The sequence below is a fragment of the Apis cerana genome, linkage group LG1 (genome assembly GCF_029169275.1).
Source record: "Apis cerana isolate GH-2021 linkage group LG1, AcerK_1.0, whole genome shotgun sequence".
NCBI lineage: Eukaryota > Metazoa > Arthropoda > Insecta > Hymenoptera > Apidae > Apis > Apis cerana.
Genome location: NC_083852.1, coordinates 616,911 through 640,343, shown reverse-complemented (window position 1 = coordinate 640,343; position 23,433 = coordinate 616,911). Strand labels below are relative to the sequence as shown.

Below are 23,433 nucleotides of genomic sequence, written 5' to 3'. Positions count from 1 at the left end.
GGAGCGTGGGCGTCTCGCGTAGATCGTATCGCGGATCGATCGCAGTTTCGCTTCACCTTGGCAACGTCCCGTGCTACGCGGCCAAAAAACGAGCGTATCCGACTAGGAAGCGGAGATAACCCGATCGGGTACCGGTTGTATCGGCCGACACGCGCTCTTTCGCATCGCGCCGCTTGTAGAACAATGATCTTATCGGCGAGTCGGTCGCGTGTCGCGCACCACCCGGATCAAACTTTTCCAAAAGGGGCGAGCGCTCGAGTCGCGCCGGTTTTCCAACCGCGTGGGCGGCCACCAGATACGATCTCGCAGTGCTCGCGTTCGGCAATGCACGCGTTCCACGACTGCCCCTTTGAACGCGCTCCGTCTCTATTAGCCGATTCATTTTCTTCCACGCGCGGCAACACGTGCGTGTCTCTCTTTGGTAATGAGACGGAGGGAGGGAAGGGACGATTGAATTTAGAGAAGGAGAGGCGCGTTTCTTATTCGCCGTAACGGCCCGTTAATTGCGAAAAATTTTAACGGTGGTTAATTTTATATATATCTCGCGACAGGTGCACAGCGTGCGCGCGCGCGCTTGTGCGTAGCGAAATGAGTTAACTTCGCTGGACTGACAGCGTTGGAGTTTTTTTTCTCATTCCCTCTGCCTACGTGCGATACGGATCATAAATCGAAGTAACGAATAGTTTCGTCGCAATTTTGTAATTTAAAAATTCGAATTTATTAAATTTCTCAATTTTGTTACTCGACGAAAGAAGCGGAAGGGGAACGAAGATAGACGATTTCTTGTCGCTCGTTGTCTATTTGAACGAATATGGACCTCGCGTAAATTTCCCTATTATTGTCCCGCTCGATTGATTCTACGACTCGTTAAATATTCGTTTCGAGATTCTCGCTCTCTTCGCGTGTCGAACGTCGATCGCACGCGTAGATAGATTTTCGTGTAATTTCGCCACGAAACTGTTGCCGATTATTAATTTCGTATCGTCGATCAAAGGCGGAAAGATATTCATCGCGGGATAGGTTTCAACGATTCTGCTAATTGAAATTGCACGACATTTATCGAATATGGTAATGACGTTTGCGGATAAACGCGAAAAACTTTTTAGAGGAAGAGATAAGAGGATTTATATTCGATCGAGGCGATAAAAGCCAGGATAAAAGTCGGTTCTCGTGCCTTGTATCGGCCGCTTCGATCTGCGATACGTGATTACTACTTTGACTAGGAAATCGTTTGAATTACGGCTCGTGTTCAATTACCGTGACAATTTTATCCCGCTCCTATCTTCCGAGGATCGCGTTTCCAGGCTGTGAAGATCGCCAAGATGCGGAAAGGGAAGCGAGAAATATCGAAAAATTCCTGTCGCGATAAATTTCCAAATAAAATTCCTGCCTCGAAACAGTGCGAAAACTCACAAAGTATATACGACTGACTAAAGACCAAAATTCGCGAATCCATCTTACCCCCAACCCTCTTCGAGACTCGGTGAGAAACGTCGGCGCTCTCCGTCCCAATTAGCGCCGGACGGTCCTCCCTTTTAACGGAACCGGGATCAATAAGGATCGTCGAAAACAGGGAGCGTAGGCGGCCGTTCCTATGGCTGTCGTACATATAACCGGTACTTTAAAGACCTCCCCTCCGACTCGCCCCACCCGCGGGACCACACAGAGTGTCCGAATCCGGCAGCCTTAATTAATCGGCGTTAATTCTTTCCGGCCGTGGATCCAACCTCCGATCCGAATCGAAGGTTGATCGGCTTGGGAACGCTGGATCGGGACCCAGCGCTGGGGACACGACTCGAGTCGAGAGAGAGAGAGAGGGAAGGAGAGAAGGAAGGACAGGGTGCAACGGAGGACCGTAAATTTCCGTTATGGGACTCCTCGTAAAGCCGGCTCCGACCGGCGCGATAAAAAGCCCGGTCCACAGGTTGCTGCTCCCGAGAATCATTCTTCCTGCCTTTCTCTCTCTCTCTCTCTCTCTTCCTCGTTTCTCTTTTTTTTCATGCCCTTGGGCTGCACGACCGGGCCGAGGAATCGGCGGGAAAATCGTAGGAGAGGAGAGGCGGCTGGCTCTCAAAGGTGTTCCTCAAAATTCGTGGGACACCTCGATCGGTAATGGAGGAGAGGAGCGAAGGGAAGCGCTCGTTAAGGCGGCTTCGCTTGGCCCGGTAATTGCCGCTGCCGCTCGCCCACGCGAAATCGCCGTCAGGCGTAAATACGGCTTAATGCTCCCTCCGTTCCTCCTTCGTCTCGTCTTTCGCGAAGGATGTACCACGCGATCGGTCAATTTCATTTTCGGCCTTTTCCTCCTTTTTTCCCTCTCTTTCGTCGGGTTCGTTCGAGTTTTTCGCGCGTTCCTATTCGGGCTCGAGAGTCGCCACAGTTGTCACGGACGGCCGTAAACGTTGAAATTAATTTTAGTGGGATTTGAAAAGCATTTGCGAATCAACAGAAAGTAGAAAGTTCTATTTTTCGTATATTTTAGTTCTTACAGAAAATCATTGAAAAGGAGTCATTTCTAACGATGATTACTTAATTTTAAAATTTATCGATAGTTCTTAACAAGTTTACGGAATAATTCTCAACTATTGAAAACCTATCGATCAGTGATCGATTTGAAAATGAATTTCGTCCAGTTAATACATTCATCGTCGTGCGGCAATCCTCGATCGATTTATACAAGATTTCCAATTAATAAGAGCGCAGTATCTGATCATTCCGATTGTTTCTTTATTACAAAGTGTATAAAGTCGTTTCACGTAAGACGCTCATACGCGCAAAAGCGAAGCCGGTTACTAGGTACGTTTAAAAATAAAACGTCCAAATTTCTCCCAAACCGTTAACCGGATATTCCTTCGAAACGTCTCTCCAAACGTTGGTAACATTTTCGAAAGACGGATTGACGTTAGATCCTCGTCGTGGGCGACACATAAATTATGCCCCATCCATCTCTCTAACCAAATTCCTGGAAGCTGGACTGGCTCGGGAAGGGCGATCGATCCACGAGATTGGAAATCAGGTCGTCGCACGCGGGGATTAATCCGATTCCGTCCCGGAAATATCCCGATATTTCGCGCGGGTATCGCTCCAACCTCCGCGTTTCATCCTCAATAATAAATCAGCCCGCTTAATTGCATTACCGCGAAACGTCAGTCGTCGAGGACGAGGCGAGGCGGTTATATCTTGACAGCGTGTCGGATGTACGCGAATAACCCGGCGGGATTGGGGCAGAGGCCGAACCAGGATAGATCGATCGATGGGAAAAATATACGTATATAAATATTTATTTATATATAGCGACTTGTGCGAATACTTTAAACTCCGATTGAATTATTCGCGTCCACTTGGTATAGCGGTCGTCTTCCTTTGCCTCGCGATTTAATTTACGGTTCGATGCGCGGAGGAAAGATCAGGGGGATGACTCCTGAAACAACGAAACTATTATATCGAGAGCTTGTTCCACTCGATCGCGATTCCTTCGGCCAATCGTGGACCACCGTTCGTCGAGTGACGCCGCGGCAATCTGTCCCTGAATGAATGCCTGCATCCGTAGAAACGGGTAGCTCTTTTAGAGCTAACGACCGATCCCTCTACATTATTTATACTCTGCCCCCTCCTGCCATCCGATCGTTGCTACGAATCGGGAAAACGATCGTATTTTATTAACCTTCGTATCCGGAGACGCTAATTGATCGGTGGTGTCTAGATCGACAGCCTCTCGATTCGACGTCACTGATAAACCGTCATTATCATTAATAAAGGAAACAAATATATTTCGACGGAATCTAAGCAATCCCTTTTCTCCCAAGTTTTCTCTTATTTTCGAAATTTTAATTCCGTAAAAAGAGAAGGAAGGAGTATACGCGAGATCAAACACACGACAAATGCTGTATTTCATTGCTCGGAAAAATAAGTAACGTGCTCTTTTAACGAAAGAATATACGTATATATATATATATATATACATACACGAGCGCGGAGAGTTTGTAGAACGAAGATCGGGCCGTAAATAAGGAGTCATCGACGACGAGGAAACGGTTGGCGACACGAACGATCTCGAAGCACGCGGGACGACACGATCGCCTCGGGATGATAATTCAACCGGCTGTCGATCCGTGGCGACGTCCTTAGCACCCCGACAGTTTCGCTGACGCGGAACACGATCCCGCGCCCGGCCGCTTTTAAATATTCGCCGGCCGCCAATATTAATCGAGGAGGGAGATTCCTCCTCGAGTCGAGTTTCGCGCGGGGCACCGCAAGGTAACAGGTTGTCGCAGCGCGGCCGAGGCCCTACGGCATGGGAAAAGGTGCGCCCGCAGCGAGAAACGACCGTTTTCGAGACGCTTCTCCCTCCGTGGCGACGAGTCGATCGATCATCCCGCTACGGCTCGCCATGTAAATCGATCGGCCTGCGAAACGGCCGTGCGAAACGATCGTCAACGGGGGTTGTTGTCGTCGGGGACCGCGACGATTCCTCCCGCGCAGAGCGGCCGCGGCTGGGACCGCCTACGTCGAGACCGGATTCTCTATTTGGCAAGTTGGCAACTCGCTTATCCGTTCCGCTAAGGGCACGCCGGGTTCCACGTCTGCGGGGTACCTGTCACCGCTTCCGCTCACCACCGACTTCTTTTCACCCCCTCCTCGCTTCTCCCGTTTCTTTACAATTTCGAACTAAGCGGAAACCACGTTTGCAAGCATCTATCTGTCGCTTTAGAAGCTTTGCGAGTAGATTAGCCGAGATATTTTTCGTATTGCACGAGTCAAATTCGATACTCGTTGTCGAATTAATCGACGAGAAGAGTTGGCATTTCGAATTTCAAATTACCCGATACGTGTTTGTATTCGAAAAATCGTTGGGTCGAGTTGTATCTCGATCTCTCGGTATTGCGCGCATTCGTCCAACAGATGGAGGCCTCTATTTGTCAAACCTAACGACCAGCGTTTCCAATCTAGCCGGCGAACGTTCCAAGAGATGCGGACAGGTAGCGGTGGGTAGATACGCTCCTGGTAGTGGCGATCCGATCGCATCGAGCAGTCGGATACACGCACGCCTAACTCCTCTATTGCCCGCTATCGCTATTGGCCGACTATCCCATTACGAGTCGTGTCAAACCCCGCGACGTTTATCGAGCCCCGGCTGAATCCCGGCTCGCTGATTTTCTCCAGATGTGGAGGTGAACGCTGTCGTCCCGAGGCAGCGGGCCTAAAATGGCCAGGCCTTGGCCAATTCCGCAAAACATCGCTCGCTCTATCAACGCTCGCCCTAAACTCGCCTTTGCGTTCGTTCGTTCGTTCGTCGTGCGCGGCCCATCGCGCTTCTTGCTCCGATCGATCCTCTCCTCCCTTTCTCTCTCTCTCTCTTTCTGTTCCTTCGTAAACCGGCGCGAGATGACACAACCGGGCGGGGCAAGAAATCCCCCGTGGCGGAGAAGAAAGGTGGCCCCGTGTCCGCAGCGGGAATACCTACTGCCAATATTCGTAGTAATAACCCTTTAGGGGAAAGCCCGCATCGGCCGTTGCCAAGCGCGAGTCCGAGCGGTTGCCGGTGCGTGGCGCGGGTTTACAACAACCGCGAGCAACGGCGACAAGAAACGGGGCAAAGAAGCGGCAACGTTTTTTTGCCGAGGAGGCGGTTGGCCAACGTTTACGATCGCTGCTAGCCACGTAGCGTCCCGCGCTACGTGAATCTCGTTATCGTTCCGCGTTTCCGGAATCTTGTCGCCAACGGATGGATCGCTCGTCACGGGTCTCAATGGACGTCGTGCGGTGACGTCGATCGACGTTATTTTTTTTCTTCCTCCTCTTCTTCTTCTTCTTCTTTTCGTCCTCCCTTTTTGCCTACACTGTTGCTTAGACTCGTTCCGAGTGTGGTTAACATTTATGGTTGGTCGATCGATTGGTCGCCATTAGCGATCAGACCGTGCTCCTTGAATCTTGTTGCCGTTCCGCGTCGTTTCTCCCTGCCTTTTTCCTACCTACTCTTTTTTCTCTCGCTTCTCGTGTCCGCGGATCTGAATGGATCTGATGGATCCTTTTTTCCTCGCCGCATTCTTCGGCGAAAGGGACGAAGCGTCGACGCGACGATTGAATCGAAACGAGACGCGTATCTTATTTCGACCACTTGACGAAAATTAACGAGAGGAAAAAAGGAAGGAGACGTCTTCGCGTTTCTTTGGTGGAGCGAAGGGTATAGGAGTCGAGTGGAGAGTAGACTCTATGGCGCGGGTGTGAACGGACAGACAAAGTCACGAGTGAACGAGCGGTTGGCGCGCAGTCGAGTGGCAAAAGGAAGACTGACTCTTTCTCTCGGCCCGAGTCTCGGTCCAGTAAACTTCTCTTCTCGCGTCCTCTCCTCGAGAGGAGAGTTTATTGTCCTCCGGCGAAAGCATTTGTTTCTCGACCACCGGCCGTTCCATTTTCTTCCTCGTCCCTAAATCATCCGTTTCCTCCAAGAGGAAAGTTCGAAACATCGAAGATAGAAAAACTACGCGCCGTCCACGCACGATCTCGATAAACTTTTGCGCGACAATTACCAGGACTATCCATCGCGACACCTTATTTTCGAATTTATACATAATTTATATCGCAACGTTCACAAACGTGTTTTCGTATCTACGAAACTTTCCAAGTTCCCAATCGCGATATTCCACGAAACGAATTACAAAGTAGTAGTAGTAACGGTGGCGATGGTGGTGGTGATGGTAATGCGATACCGGTGCGAGAAAAAGCATTATTTCTACGCTCGTATAACTCGAACTGCAAAGAAACGGAAAGGAACGGTCTATCAGCCGAGATTTTCTCATTAATTACTGTCCACACCGATGAGAAGCGAACCGAGAAGAGGCACGAATAAAAAGCTACGTGTCGAGCGAGCGGGACGTGGAATCGCTCGGATTTATTGCTAAATCGCTCGCAAAACTAATAACGCTCTTCTCGTCCGTTCCTTCCAATCGATCTGTTACACTCCGTCCCTCTTTTTTCATCTCTCTCTCTCTCTCTCTCCGCACTGGCGTTCGACGACAGAAGCTCGCCGTGCTCGTCGTCGATAAGTCCAGCCTGTTTGTCGTTCCCGATCGTTCATGATAATTACCCCTCGTCAATGGGACTCTTATTTACAAATAAAGCAGCCGGCCTGTTACACGGTTTTGTCGCGGCGCGATTTTGCAACGCGAGCACGCGCGGACTCGACGGAAGCGGGAAATCGTTCGCCATGTTTGACTCTCCCGTAGCCTCGGTACAGTTATGTTATTTCGAGCTCGTTGAATTAGCGAAACGAAACGTTACTCCGTTTTTCTTATTAGGCGGTCGAAGAATGCGGACCGTTTTAACGCGCGAGTGTTTTGCGCAATGCTTAATCGGTGGAAATTGACACGCGAATCACCGATATATATACATGCATACATACATATTCGAGAACCATCGTCGATCTCAATTTTACTATTCAATTCGAAGGGAGAGAGAGTCTTCGAAGAGGTTTTCCTAAATATTCTCTCTCTCTTTCTTTCTTCTCGAATCTGTTTATTCGTCGAATCTTTTTTCCTCTCTTCGGAGGGAGGAGGAGGGAAGGGAAGAAGTTACGCTCCTCCAAAAATCCCCCGTTCGTGGTAAGTGCGAATACGATGTATCTTATCCCTTTTATTCCGCGTGCAAATACACGCGCGGGAAAAGGATTAGAGGGGTTGGGCCGAGGACGTATTTCACCCATCATGGACGGTCGGCGAGTGTTCCGGCAAAGGGAGGATTTATTCTTAGTCGATTTACAATGCTTTATGGTGTCGGTCTCGCTGCTTCAACAAATAATTGCCAATTAAACGTCCCGAGCATCGATCTCGTACCACGGATATCCTTCCTGTCGTGCTAGTTTCTCCGTACTCGCGTATTTCTACGCCGAGCCATCCTCAATGAAAACTGACCGTTTCATCGCTCTTCCAAGATAATTCACTCCGAAAGATATAAGACGTGCCTCTTTCCATAAATTCGAATTCGCCCTTTATTTTACCCCAATTTTTTTTACGATCGCCTCTTCTCTACTTTTTTATTACTACGTAATCAGATTTCGTTTTGGGAGATAGGGAACGGGTCGGAAAGCAGAACGATTAACTGCAATTATGCGGGATTCGAAGGAATCTGTCGAACTTTTTCTTCTTCTTCTTCTTCTTCCCCTTCCTCCTAGTCTTCCACCTGCGCAGTTTCCTCTCGAGGAGAAGGAGGTAGAGGAGGAGGAGGAGGTCTCCGACCACGGGGCCTCGTTTCGATTTTTTGCCGAGGCCGGGTATGCGGGCACACCTACGTCAAATCGTAAATACATTTATTCATGTTAGGCAGCCGCGAGTATTGTATTCCGTCGTGGCCCCGTGTTAGACAATGAAACGGGGGCGTTTTGCCCGTTCCCGTTTGCGCCGCCGCATCTCGGAGACGGGACCGAGACGTTTCCAGCCAATCCGACCGACTCGTGGAAAGAATCTTATTTCGAGAAGGAGCTTCTTCGGTTTGGTCGTGAATAAGGAGAAAAAGAAAGGAAAAGGATATACGCACAGCTCGTACACATTGTAGTAACCGGACACCGGTTTGTATCGGCTCCGTGCCGATAACTCTCGAGCACAGCGCAAAGCGGCCGGCTGGTTAAAAGCTGGCGGCGGACGGACGGCGATTCGCGCGACAGTTGACGCGGTGGTCGATGCGCGCGCATCCTTTCTGCCTCGGCTCTCGCGCGGCGAGAAAGGTGCACCGTGGAAGGTTTATGGCCGCGGAGGGATGCGGCGCGTCTGTGGACAGGGATACTTATACGCGGTTACTTATACGGGTGGACCGGCGAATAAATATAATGGCTGGCGTGGGCGGCCATTGTTCGCACGCGTTAAAGTTGAAACGGCGAAGAAACCGGCCGTAAATCCAAGATTTCGAAGTTAATGGTTCACCCGAGAGGGACCCCGCCTCTCCTCTTACCCGTGAGAACCGCGACGACTCTTTCAGACACGCGCGCATTTGCATTCGGCCCGAGTCATCGTTCGAATTTTTCTATCCCTACGAAGAGGAAGAAAACGGTGAGAAAGAAAATCGGGGGAGGCTGGAGAAACGAAAGAGCCGGTTCGACGTTGTATAGTTATATGAATGACCGCGTGAAGATGGATCAGGTGGCGGAAGAAACGAGTTACGACAAGAGGTGCACCGATCGGCTCGTTGGATGGATGTGCACGCGTGTTCACACGCAGGCAGCTCGGCTCGGACGACCTCGGGCCGTGTACTTTGCTCGTAACGCACGGAACCCTGTGCTCCGGGGAGCCCCTTATTACCGATGCGGAATCAATTTCAATTTCGCGCGGCTTCACCACCTGCGATCTCGACCGTGCGCCCTATTATATGCGCCCGACAACTGGTTGCGCGTCATTCTACGAAGCCCAGCTTTCGATATCGACTACGTAATGCGTTTACGAGGATGAATTTGAAACCGAGTCTTTAACCTCGACGGGTTAGATTATCCAAAATCTGTTCAAATCTACGTAAGCGGAGTTAAGTGGAGTCTCGTTAAGAATCGTGGGAGTTTTGTTTTTTTTTTTATTCTAAAATTCTATTACGATGGCTCGTTGAAATTTTCAGCGAAAGAAATTTAAATTGCCCTTCCTATGGAAATAGGGACGAGACGAAGTTGATCGAGGCTCGTGGGTGGCATCGACGCTACCTGGTAATACTCTTAATCACGGTCGAGTCTTTCATCATCCCGCTTAATAAATGTGATTTTGAGCGAATGCCAGAAGCATCTCGTAGAGTGTGTTGCGATATCGATGATGGAAGAGACAAAGGCGCGTGTACGCCAAAATTTTTCTGTACAATTCTCACGGTGGTTAATTTGTTTAACTTATTATTAATCGTCCGATTGAAACCGAATGAAACTTCGGCAAGGCGGTTGGACAAGTGGCTGGTAATGGATCGAGTTTGGATCGAATATGTGATTTTTAAATCGATAGACGAGCAATAATGATAATGGTAATGATCCGTCAGATAACGATCGACGAGAACAGAAACAAAACTGCACGGTCGATATCGACGAGCGGTATAATAAGGAATGCGTATTTGTTCGTTTTTTCGGCTACTCGACGAGATATTTACGGGCGGTTGCTATCTTCCTTCTTATTTACTCGTGTCTGATCGGCCACATTGAAAAAAAAAAAAGGAAAAGAACTCTTATTTGCGATATTAACGTCTCGACGACGTATTAATAACATGTAAATGTATTTTGAACCGACCACTCGTATTTTCTACAACCATCAATTTTATATCTGATTCTCGTATCGCGAACGTATTAACCAGTATTCCGTCGAGTAGTATAAATCCTATAATTTCTCGCAAAATCATTTTACAAAATCATTTCGTCGTGTCGTCGAACTCTCGCCATTATTTTTTTCACAAACTGTCCGTCATTTGCCACGATCGCATAAAAAAAATTGTATAAAGACATTACAAAATCATACCTCTGCGATTCTCCTGCGATTTTTTTGTTTTTCCTTCTGTTCTCTCCATCGTGATCATCGGCGATGCTCGAACAACGACGAAACTTTTGTTGATACTTTCGCCAAGTTCGGTGAAGAGACGAGTATCGACACGCGCAGAATTCCTTTGTCGACTATATATAAGCGTGCGCGTTTGTGAAATTCAGCCCGGGAATGCCTAACTTTGTTTAAACGTTGGCACAGCCGGGGGAATGCCTGGTGAATGTGTTATATACGGAGAACGAAACAAATTAATGGTTTTCAAGTTGATTTTCGTGTTTGCGTAACGGGGACGTAACGAGCAAGCGCGTTCGCGCGAAGCGTACGTTTTCAGAAAACAAAAAAAAAAAAAAAGGAAAGAAAAAAGGAAAGAAAAATGGCATAAGCAGTTTACAATTGAATTTCTCCGGGAACAAAAACTAATTTGCTTAGAGGAAAAAAGAAAAAGCGCCGTTGCCGCGTTACAGATTTCGAGATTGCACAATGCGATAATTCAATGTGATAATTCGAATTGAAATCGAGAGAAACTGAGAGAATCGAGGGAGGAAAAAATTTCTGCATTTTTCCGCATTATCGATCGAAATCGGAAACTGGAACGTAACGAACATTTCTGGCTGGCCGAGCCATTATTTCGATCGATTTTATTAGCATCGTAAGCTGAATGCTCCTATAATTCTATCGTACCAACGTTTACTAACTATTTCACGCGGGTTACCGTTTTTTCCGTGTTACCCGAATCCGAAGGTGACCACCGTTTCGAGCGTGAACAGTAGCGCTGAATTGTTTTCAATCGGTGGACGATGCCGGAGAAACCATTGGGCCATTAATAATTACCCGCCGCTTTCCCCTGGAAAACCAGGAAAGCCCGAGGGACAGAAACGGACAGGAGTACGTACGATTCCGATTGCGCCGATAACGCGAAACGTTCGAATTACCATTCGTCCTTTCACGTGTTGCCAATCCCTGTACGCCGCCGCTCTGCGCAACGCTTAATTTATCACATCGCATTGTGACTGTACGGGGTAGTAATTTCGCGATATAAATCGTTTCGGCTCTCTCGTGCAACGCAATTCAGTTCGCAGTTTCGCCAATCGCGAATCCCGGCGTCCGATTCTATCGAACGAAATCGGGTAAAAAAAAAAAAAGAAATTTCAACTTATAAGGAAAGAGACACGTTGTGTTTATCGTGCGAAGCATCGCGCGAAAGTTCGATAATTTTACGGTTTATTCATTGAGGAATCGCTCCCGTGGAAGAAAGAGCGAAACAGGCAGTCGAGGAGAAGCATTTAAAGAGAAAAGACTTCATTATGCATCTCGGGAACGAGTAACGATCTCGCGTAACGGATACGCTGATTCACCGGTGATCGGCCGATTTATTAATCGCCCGAGGCTCCCCTCCTCTTCCCTCCCGGGCGTAAAAATAAGAAAAGTGTTTCGCGCGGGTGTTATTGCGATCAGACTGGTATTAAAAAAGAATCGGGAATCGTCGAACGATTTAAACGTCGCGTCACGCGAAAATTACGTCCATTTGGGCGGAGATTAAATCCCGCTCTCGATTTTGTACTCTCATCTCTTTTAATTAACCTCTCGATCGATGATCTCGTAAATGCATAAAAAGCGCAGCTCTCGATAATCGTACAACGGTTAGTCGTAGATAAAAGAAGAGCTGCGCGAGGAGATGGAAAAGGGAAAATAGAGCGATAGGAGCACGAGGGAATAATCGAAAGAATAAAGGAGAGGGAAGAGAGAGCGGATGAGTGTTCCTGCAGGTAGGTTCGGGCGAGCGCGCATGTGCGCGTGCCGCGGGTAGGCGGTAGCGAGCGCGCATGCGCAAGGCGGTTCATGTAAATCGACTATGCGCAGTGGCGTTAGCGGTGGCGCATTCGTGCTGTTGCAGACCGTACGTGTCGCGGCACGTCCTTGTAAGGCCACTTGCCTCCCGTCTAGTGGTGCGCACGCGTGCACACTAGCGTTGCGCGAACCGTGTCTAAGCGGCGCGATGCATGGTGCGCGCGCGTGTGCGTGTGCACACGTGCCGTCCAAGTGGCGCTGCGCCGAGGTTTCGCGGCTTTCTCTCTCTCTCGGTGTAATGGTGTGTGCCGCCGCTGTTCACCGGACTGACGCAATGCGCCGTGTACACGCGTTTGCTCGTAAATCGATTCCGAGGGAACGAACGAGAAGAAGGGGTCGAGGCAAGAAACTGAGCGAGAGCTCGCCTTAAGCAAAACACCTCTCCTAAGACTAGCTCTGCCTCCCGTAACCACGGGTATTGTCGTAATGAATGCTGTTATCGCGACGATCGTTTACTTCTTCCGTGCCAGGAATTTTCTGTCGAAAATTCGGTTCACTCACCGAGCTTGAGTAAAATTAGGGAGGGAAGGCAATGATTTTTTTTTTTTTTTTTTTTAATAATCGTTTGAAGATAGCAAAAACGCGAGAGGTACGTTCTTTCGATCTCGAATCCATCGTAATCCATCGAATTACGGCGAGATAATCTTCCCGTCGAATTGAACGAAGAGACGCGAAAACACGGCTGCTCGAAATCTTCTAACTTCTCTCCGTCGAGTTCTTATTCTCTATTCTCGTTCGTTTCGAATGTTCGCCGTTAAAGATTCCTAAGACGAAGAGAGAATCTATCGCGTCTTTCTTTTTTTTTTTCTTTCGTTCTCGCGTTTCGTATCGAAGCTAAACTCGTCTATCCTTTTCGCTTCGTCTCTTTCCTGTTGGCGATACGCTCCTAGCCACAGGCGGGGAACCGAAGAGACTGTCGAAAGTGAAAGGAGCCGAAGAAATCAAGATGGATCGTGCGTTCGTTATAACGCGGCTTTTCTCGCTGCGTGCTGCACGCACCTCCACCTTCCACCTTCTCTTCTTCCACTGGTTCAAGGACTCGCGGCGAGCGTGGCAGCGTCGATATATACCCAAGGCATCGATACCATCTCGTGCCGCTCGTGGATGACGAGGTGGTCGAGGGGGGGAGGGGGACAGACGAGTCGGCCGGTTGTCCCGATCAAGTGAACCGTGTTAACGTCAGCCCTGTTAACGGGGAGTCGAATTAGTATCGACGAGGGTGAGTCGATCGATCGGTTCTTCTTCTTCTTTTTCCTCTCCTCGTTTCCAATTCCGGCTCTTGGCTGTCGAGGGCTTGACCCCTCGGTGCACTTGTTGCGAGTGCCGGTGCCGTTAGAAAATACTGCACCGTTCCGGCAAATGGCGTCCGCGCTTTCGGTATTCCGGGGGAGGGAGAGGAAGGAGGCCTCCGCGCCGCCGATTCCGTTATGTTTCCTCTTCGTAAACCCTAAACGACGCTTTTTACAACCCGACGTGCACGATTTGACCGCTCCTTTCGCCTTTTCTCGCGTTTCATCTCGGCTTGTTATTAGGTTCCCCCGAAACGAAGAGACTGCGCGGTTCTCCTCCATCGGTTAGACTGGTTTCTCGCGGGGTATGCGAAACGGTCGTTAAGAGAAAGTACGTAGGTGTGTACATGTGTGTGCGTGTGTGTATATGCTTGTCCAGGATCGTTGGATCTTTATAACGCGAAGATCGGAGAATTCCACGTTTCACGTGGCCCTCGCCGACGGTATCTTTACACTCGAATGGAGGATAGAGAGGGACGAGGTGAAAGCAGGAAGCGAGCCACGTACGCTCGGATCCCTCTATTCATCGATCGAACTATTATCCGTTGCTTCATGGTTCAGGTATTTTGAACTCGTCCATCTTTCTTTTTTTGCGCGGAATTCCGAATGGAAAAGAAAGGATAAAAGTTGCGCTTAGAATTCGTGCAACATTCCCCGCTTTGTATCGTCTTGTTTCCATCGAGGGGAGGATATCGGATTTAAAATTGCAACAGCGATTAAAATTTAATCGATCGCTCGCAACTTGGATTATGATAAACCGTTCGGATTCTTGGCAACATTCCAATCGAGAATCCATGTGGAGGAAGAATGATCGCAATCCTCCTTCCCCTCTCCCTCCCCCTCCTCCCTCGCACAGGTTGACCTGAAAATCACATCGACCCAGAATGTTCGATGTCGTCGCGCCTTTTGTGCGGATCGATCGTATCGCGTCGTATCGGGACGACGCATCTCGCGTCTCGTTCCGTTCGAAAAGGCGTGGGACGGACTCCGCGGCAGGCGTGTTACTCAACGTTATTACAGGTTGTTAGCTACTCCTTTCGCGGCGTGACGAATTTGATAACTTTCAGGCGCTAATTTATTCGGTCAAGGTCCATTATGCTCTCGGTTATAACGGCCGGGCCACTCATTATGCGTACGCGGATCCGTTAGCCTGGGATCGTTGACGCGTCAAAAAAAAAGAAAAAGAAAAGAAAAGAGACGACTTTAACAACTTCTCCTTGTATCAATTTATATCAAACGCGATATCGCGGCGAAGCGGTGTTGGAAGAAATCTGACGAACCGATTAAAAAACGATATATTTTCGTCGAACGATTGCGTCGTGAAAAATCGCGATATCGGTGAAATTATAATTTGGAATGAAACGAAAAAGTATTAATAACAATAAGCGAGAATAAATTCGAGATAATTTTAAAATCATTTTATCCTTCCTTTTTTGCGCCCCTTTAAAAAGTTTTAAGACGTAAAAGGCGAATCGAGCGCGGAGAATAAAGAGAATTTAACGATTTTGCCGATTTTTCGGAATCTTTATTATTTACACGCCAATTTAATCAGTTTCCGAGGAAGGCGTTCTTGGAAGGCATTTAAGCTCGTACAAGTAAAAACACCCGCACAATTATGTCATAAAGCGGCCAATAATTTTTTTCACCATCAACAAAGTTGCCGACTCGTATTCCCTCTCGCTTCTACCATTCCAAACCTCCTTCTCCGCCCGATATCGAGTTCCCGATTATCGAGTTCAACAAATTGAAGTAACACGGTATCTTAATTAAACTTTGTTTGATAAACGTTGCCGATCGACAACGGCGTTCGATTATTTCGATTTTTTTTAGCCAAGCGGACGTAAAAGGGTGATGGGCACGTTGTTGCTTCGAGAGTTTCAAAAAAAAGAAAGGAGAGAGGAAGGAAGAAAAAGAAAGAATTTTGTACGCTGCCCACGGCGCGGCATCGGGGGACTATCTGAAAGAGAGTCCAGAAATCAGGGAGAAGATAATTCGATGTTTATGGTAATTCAAGCTCACCACGAACAGAATTTTCTACAATCGTCCCGTTACGCAATCCACGCATATCATTATTTACGGATTTCATCTTTTCCCACAGTTCCATCGGGCCGGATTATCGGGCCGTGTCATCTCGAAAAATCGTCAACTTTCCCCCTCCTCCTCCTCCTCCACCTCCACGCTGCCCTTCCCTTCGACGTGGCCAAAAGAAGAAACGGAAAAAGAAGAGAGAAGAAAAATCACGGAGAGAAGGACGATCGCGTCGTTCGTTACACGCGCGAGGAGAGAGCATTTCTCGATTAGATTTTTGCAGCTCGCTATCATTTCCTCTCCCTCTTCTCTTTTAATTATTCGTCGGGACACGAGTCGACGAGGCACGGGTGCAAAAGTATTGTCGAGTCGCGTTTGTCCCGGATACAGATGTTTCCAGGCAAGTTCCCGGTCCAGACTTTCGCGGTGCGCCGTCTCCTCTGTGCTATTGACCCTTTTTCAACTACAGGTGAGCTGGGAGGGGCTTTGGACAGGTAGATACACCTAACCCGCGTACCGTAAGAATCGAGAGCCACGTCTAACGGGTGTTCGCGTACGAATCTTTTACTACTTTTGCTCCTTTTTTCCCATTCGAACACGCCTCGGCCCTTCTCTTTCATCTATCGAGCCAAATCAATCCCTTGCCACGCTTCCATTTATATCCCGACAATTTATATCCCATCGAATATTTTTTATCGCGAGTTGGCAGGAGAATTATCGATGGACGAATACGGAAGGAGGGTCGTCGTCTGTTAACGACGCGTGCCGGAAGGTATTTTTACAAGGGTTTGGAAACGGTCGTTAAACGCGGAGCGATTAATCCGGACGGATCGAGCGGCGGCAATTAGAGGCCGACCGGTTATCTTCGGTTGGAATCTGTGGAAAAAGTCACCCGGTATGTGGCGCGGAACGATGCCGGGGTAGATTACGTGGCGAGAGAGCGGGCATAAGGTGCACGAGCTGCGATACCGTGCCCTTGCACGCCCGTCTCACGACACACGGCCGTGATGCACGAGCGCGAGCCACGCGCGGTCCACCGACGTTCCATCGTTACGCTCGTTAGGCGCTTTGCGCCTCAACGGAGATGCTTTATTAACGGAGCACCCGTTCTCTTTTCTCCCCGGACGATATACCCACTTGTTCGCTTTCGTCTCCTGCTCGCTGTTTCGTCGACTCGCCCGCGATGGCAATCTTCCAGGAGCGTTGGAACAAAGGAATAATATGCGGTGGCACTCGTTTATTTCTAAATTTAGGGGCGATCGGCTGCGGCGACCGGTGACGGACGGAAATTCAATTCGAAGCGGCCGCGGTATCGATAGATGACGGAGAATGATGTAGAAGAATCACTCGAGATCGAGATGGACGGGGGAAGAGAGAGATTCCTACGAAACGACGTAGCTCAAGGATAAGGATGATTACGGAAGATGTAGATCGGTGGACAAACTGGCTAGCGTGTAATTGGAACGTTTAGCGAAAGGGTCGAGAGAGCAGCGTTGAATCGAGATGGATAATTAATCGGTGGCAGTGACAAGATCGGTGATTAGATCTGGAAACAGAGGGGGAGGGGGGAAGGAAGGAAAAGAAGGGAGAAGAAACGAGTCGGGTGAAATATTAATCCCGATAAAACCGTCTATTCGCTCCGGTCTCAACAGAAAATTGCCTCAATTTAGTCGGCCGAGAGATAGCTATCGGTCGCTTTTTTCCCGGCTCCGAGGTATTCGTATCCTGCCGTTGATTATCCGCGACGACGTTGCGTAGACCGGCGGGGCGTTCGTTGCGGCATCGACGCACGTGCGTCCGCGCGGCGCCGCGGGAAAGGCGCGTGCGGATTGCGAAATAACGAATTTAACGAAGCCGGATAGAGAGAGAACAGGTGTACGGCGGAGGCCGCGCGTTTTAACAGTATCTCTTCTGGCACGATGATCGAGGGAACGCGATCGGTCGAAAGCGGATAACCTGCTTCTTTCTTCTCACTATCGTTGTATATCTTGCCGTTTTCCACCATCTAATGGCGAACTCCTCCTCTTCCTCCCCCGAAAGTTCGATCGATCGGTTGTCGATCTTCGGTTTCAGATGTTTCGCGAGGATGCTTCGAAGGAGGAGAGACAATAAGTAGTAAATAGCGCGATCAAGAAGACGGTGCGCACGGAGCTCGTTCGATTTCAGTTCTCGCGAATGGGTCAACGACAACCGTGCTCCGATCGATGAATCCTGGCCAACCGTTCACTTAACCGTTCGTTACGTACTTTGTTGCGCTCTCGTAATTGCCTCCGTTTATCCGGCACGCTCGTATTTGCACAACCGTTCAGAAGCAACCTCCTCGAGAGTCTGATTGATAATCAGACGTCGTGTAAATATCGCGATTATCTCGCGTAATCTGACCCCTTCGCGAACCTCCTCTCCATTATCAGAGAACAAGGCCTACAACAAAGAAAAATTTCATCGTATGTATATATATTTGACCGCTCCTCTATTTCGTAATTTTTAACATATACGAGTAGCACTTTGAGCGGACAGATACAAAGGAAATATTCCCATTGAAATTTTCAAGTTTAAGGCTTACACGTGTGTGTCCTATTCATCATGAATTATTGCGCTTGATGAAATATCAAGCTACGATAATTCCATGATGTATTCGAAGCACGATTCTTTCGGCTTCGAATTTTTACTCGTAAATTCACAGCTTTTGTATACCCGACAATCGTTTCTTCCTCACACTCCTCTTCGACTATACCTCTTACTCCACCACGAAGGAAAGGTGCACGACGAGGCGAAGCAGCTTCTTCTCGCAGGTTCGATCGGCTCGATTCTAGCTTCTGCTGCCCTCCCTTCCCTCAACTTTTCATCATTTCACCGGCGATCTCCGCGGGCAATCGCGTCCGCCCACCCTTTTTGCTCCCGTTCCATCCGACACTGTGGTTTCCTCCGATTCTAATTCCTCCGCGTCCCCATTTTTCCATCGACCTCTTCCTTCGTTTTCCTTCGTTTTTTCCGCCACGGAGGGATTGTTTGTCCCTCCGGACAAGGATATTTACGTAGCGCGCCGACGATCGAGTTGCTCGGTTGCGAAGTAACTGAATTTATCTCGGGTGTAATTCGTCCCGTCTCAACGAGTGTCCTCGAAAATCGATGAGATAAGAAGTTAGAAGCGTTACGATATCGGCCACGATTTCACGGCTCACGGTGAAAATCGGCGAGACGTTATCTCACGCGTGTATATTTACCGCAACTCGTCCGTTCGCGGCGAAATTAGGGGCAGTGAAGAGGAAAGCTCGAGTGTAACGACGAATTTTTGTAACGCAATTATCATCGATATAACGGGAAATAAGGATTCGATTTGATTCGAATCGTTGGAACGAAATTTTACTACCGATTTAGTGTGTTAAAGCGTGACGAATCTTGTTCGAGTTTAGAGCGAGTTTCATTATCGCGTGATAATTGGCGGAACGAGCGTGCCTCTTATCAGCGCGTGGAAGTTTAAATTGGGAATTAAATTTTTCGTCCGAGGATCGAATCGAGAATGAAGACACGGGAATATATATATATATATTAGAAAAATTATCCAAGATTATATATTTACGAGCAGTTTTCAACGAACCAGTTGCTGAAAGATCTTTATATGTCCCTATAAACAAAAACGCTGGACTAGAGCCGCTCGTAATTTCAAATAAAGAAAGGCAATTCCCCGATTACAATCGGCTAGAAATCAATGGCGCGAAACCGGTCTCGTGCGTTTACGTGGCAAAAAAAGAAAAGGAGAAAAGGGAAAAGAAAAGGATTTGGAAAAAAAGGAAGGAAAGAAAGGAAAAAGAGGAAGCGTCTCATCTTCCGCTCGATGATAGATACGGACGAGGACGAGACACTCCTCTGAATTACGGAAAGAGGAAAGAGTGACAGGTGCGGTTAATCGATACGGGTGAAAGGGATTGGCCGTCGAGGCGGAGTTGGCAAAAAGTTCGCACGCGTTAATCCGTGCCGAGCCCCGGATAATAGGCGCTGCCCGCAAGAAACGCGCGGACGCTTTGCTCGTTGGCTATTAATTAGTCGTTGGAGAAAATCCATCGATCGTTACGCACGTACGCGCCTTCACAACGAACGCGCTACAACGTGATCGTTGAAACGTGGTTGATTTATAAGCCGCAAATACGTGGCGATCCGGAATTTTCAACCTCGGCCTCCTCCGAGCCTCGAAATTCGCACGTGCGCCCGATCGTGCCCGATACCAAGTATTTTTTCTTCCTCCTCTTTTTTCCCCGCATCCGTTCTCCTCGAGCTCGCGCTCTCCTTCTCCACATTTCGCAACAATGGGAAACGGAAACGGCACCAACGTGTCGTTCCAAATGCTCCAAATCATCCAAATGTCGCCACGATGGAAAAGTATCGAAACCTCCTATCATCTTTGTCATCCAAGTTTTTAACGATCGCGGGTTTTGCATGTCGTTTTACGAATACATATATATATATATATACACGCGAAATGGTCAGTTTGGATGGTCTCTCGACCTTACCCGCTCGTTAGAATACATGAATAAAAACGAGCGTATTATACGCCCGAGGTTACATCATCATATACGGGTTTCGAAAGTTCACCGGGGAATGTCGAATCTCGTGGAGGCGCGTTTTTAAAACACCTGCCGACTCTATCCGGGATACTTGAATTTGTCATCAAGGTCTTGCTACGCGGCCAGGCGGTACGTTTGAAGGAGATGGAGAGAGAGAGAGAGAGGAGGGAGGGAAGAGGAAGGCGACACTTGGAGGAGGATTAGTTTCTTCGAAATGGCCGAGGGGGTCTGACGGTGCTTAATATCTCGTAGCGAATCATAAATAATCGAGCGATGGCCGGTTTCGAGAGAGAACGAACGGCCGTACGCCACTCGAAATCCCTTCGTACGATCTCCCTCTGGTAGGTACGAAACGTCCGCGGAGCCGAGATAGCGGCGGTACTCGCAATTAAAAAACCATTTAAATGCTAATGGTCGCGTGTAATTAACGCGAGTCGCGCGCGGGCGGCACCCTTCCGCCCCGCCCCCTCCGTCTATCGATTATTATTATTATTATTATTATTATTATTATTTCACCGACCGACGGGGCGAAGGAGTCGGCGGAAAGGGAATATCGATGATTCTCGACGAGTGGAGGAGCACACGTCCGAGCGAACGGTGGATGGATTTGTAATGAATCACTCCGCGGGTACGAATTCTCAACGTCCACGGATCCACCGGATCGTTAATAAAAGTCGTCCAACTCGGAACACGCGTTTCTTCTCCTTGCCACGCTCTTCCCTCGATTATCGATCAGCTGCATTACGCGTTGCGTTTCTACTCGCATAATATCCCCAAACTATAATCGCGTATAATTTTTAACGGAACGAGTGTCGATCCGCGAGATCGATACGCTTTTCATATCTTTGCTTTCTCGTGTTTGGGACACGGTGCAATATAACGAATAAGTAAACACCTTTCCCCCTGGACCTCTCCCTCTGGAAGCGTCTCAAATACGATTTTAAAATTAATTTTAATCCACTTAAGATTCCTCCCTCTCCCGCACGGAGTAGCGGCGAGATGGACTACCTTCTCGAAACCTCTGGCTGTCAAGCCGGGTAATTGAAATGTCTTCCAGTCAGATAACGAGAGAAGTCACGCCATTAAGCGGCCGTTCCTCGGCCAGCTTTTACGAACTGACACTTCTCACCGATTAGCGGTTCCTTCTAAAACGATCGCAACGGACCGCAACCGGCTTCGATACTGCTCGAAGGGAAAGCAATGGAAAATCGAGTTCGGGGAATCATTAGGTTCGTCCTCTCGAGATCTCTCTGGGAGGAGGAAGAGGGGAGGCTTAAGTGGGTCCCACGATTCCATTTCTACGTGGCACGAGTTATCGCGGGGATATCGCGGGGACACGTATTCCCCGGCACCCGTGCGTGTAAAAATCGTAATAACAGTTATCGCCGCGTGTGTCGATCGGCGCCGATCGAGTATTCATTAATTAAATAATACGAGGCGGTGCGGCAGCGATAAGTGGGTTCCAGAATCGGGCCCACGCTTATCCGCCGAGGAAATATACGACCGTGGCTCGTTCGCCACCGCTTCCTCGGTCCACGGGAATCCAGAACGCGGATTTATAATACTTGCCCCGAGATCGATCGAACCATCCACACCTGTGCGCAACCGTAAGAAGTGTTCCGCGCCATGTTTATTGCCACTCGTTTCGACCAATAAATCCATTAATTATTTCGAATTAATTAATTGAAAGGGAAACAGGGATCGATGGATCGAGCCGATCGGTCACGGTGATCGCGCATCTGCCGTTAGAATCGTCGCGTATTTCGTGCGCTCTTCCTCTTCAAATCCAAAACGCGGTGAATCGATTTATCGCGGCTTCGATCGCCGTCCACCGTTGCCAATTACCCCTCCCCCCACCCCTGCAACTTACAACCAGCGATCCTGTCAATTAGAAGACCGGTCCGATCGAACGCACGCAGGTGGCCGCAGTCGCGCGGCCGTTTCCTCCGCTCGGCCGCTGATGGCCGATCCGTGTAGAACGAGCGAGGATGGGCCCTGCCCTTTGCCCTGGCCCGCGTTTCCGACCGTTTTTTCTTAAATACCTCCCCCTCTCTCTTCCCCTCTCTCGTTTTCGTTCGACGAGTGGCAGGGGCCAACGATTCGGTTACGCTCGACGCTCGGACCCCCGACCGCGCGACTGTCGGAGAGGCAAGCGTCGATTAAGACGTGACCGATGAACGGCAGCCTCTCGTCGAGAGAGAGAGAGACCAGCCCAATTCCCCCGCGGGGGCGGATCCTTCGTTCTTCCCCCCTAATTCCGCCCCAACTCGGAGAAAATGAATTTATCCCTGCTGGCCATCGAGCTGTTCCACCTTGGCTAATTTCCAATTAACGAATCAATTTATACGAGAGTTATCTAGATCTCGTCACGCCAGCCCTTGTCGCAGCTGGCCGAGCCAGGATCGAGTCGAAACGCGGAATGTTCGTTCGAGGGCGAGGAGAGGCGGCTTATCCGCCGCGGAGCGTGAGAAAAGGTGGAGTTTCTAACAGATTTCCACGGCGAGGAGGCGATCGTAAGGACGACTCGGAACGAGTCTTCCCAGAATCTGATACGGAGGGCGGGGGGGGGGCGTCCGGAATGGGATCGTGAATCCGGTTGATCGTTGAACTTACTCACGGCCGCTTGCACCACTCCACGAGTAACGAGCGTTTCAACACCCTCGCCCTGCCCGCGGTCGGCCCCTTTGCTCCAAAGGGTATCGCTTCCATGGACACGTGGTCGTCGTCCCTGGCCTGCTCTTAATTCCTCGGATGAGAAAAAGTCAGGTGTGATTATACGGCCGCACGCTGTGAACAGGGACCGGCTACGCTTCTCGAAACTCACCGGTTATCAAGATCGTCGCGGATAAACACGCGGAGCTGGTCGCTCCTCGAGGAAGATCTTCAAGTTTCTCGAGCTCTCGCGATGTGATTCACGGTATTCCGGGTCATGGTGCGCCGACGGAAGACGGAAGAACGCTTGCATCGAGCGTGGGTTTCGAATGTTACCGCTAGACGTTCTTTGCCCTACTTCTAAGAATTTCTTTCTCTCTTTTCCTTTTTTCTTTTCCCCCCCTCAGCTTTTGATACGTCCTGTTTGATAGCGTTGAAAAAATCACGCTAAGAAAAACGCGAGAAAAAGTTCTAGAAGCGACGACAGATTACATCGAATTTGATCGCTATTTCCGTCGCGTTAAGTGTAAGAGCGAGGGTAATGGGTAATTTTATGAGATAATATCT

The 23,433-nt window shown here is 49.0% G+C and overlaps 1 protein-coding gene and 1 long non-coding RNA gene across 2 annotated transcripts in view; one reads left to right on the top strand and one right to left on the bottom strand.

The window, feature by feature from the left end:
- Positions 1-23,433, top strand: part of LOC107992718 (uncharacterized) — a 196,033-nt gene that overhangs the window by 5,556 nt on the left and 167,044 nt on the right. The window lies entirely within an intron of this gene.
- The window catches only part of LOC133667075 (uncharacterized), a 93,753-nt gene continuing 91,193 nt past the window's right edge, over positions 20,874-23,433 (bottom strand). The window contains exon 4 of the long non-coding RNA XR_009832212.1: positions 20,874-23,286. This is a non-coding gene — a long non-coding RNA (uncharacterized LOC133667075). The remainder of the gene's footprint in view (positions 23,287-23,433) is intronic.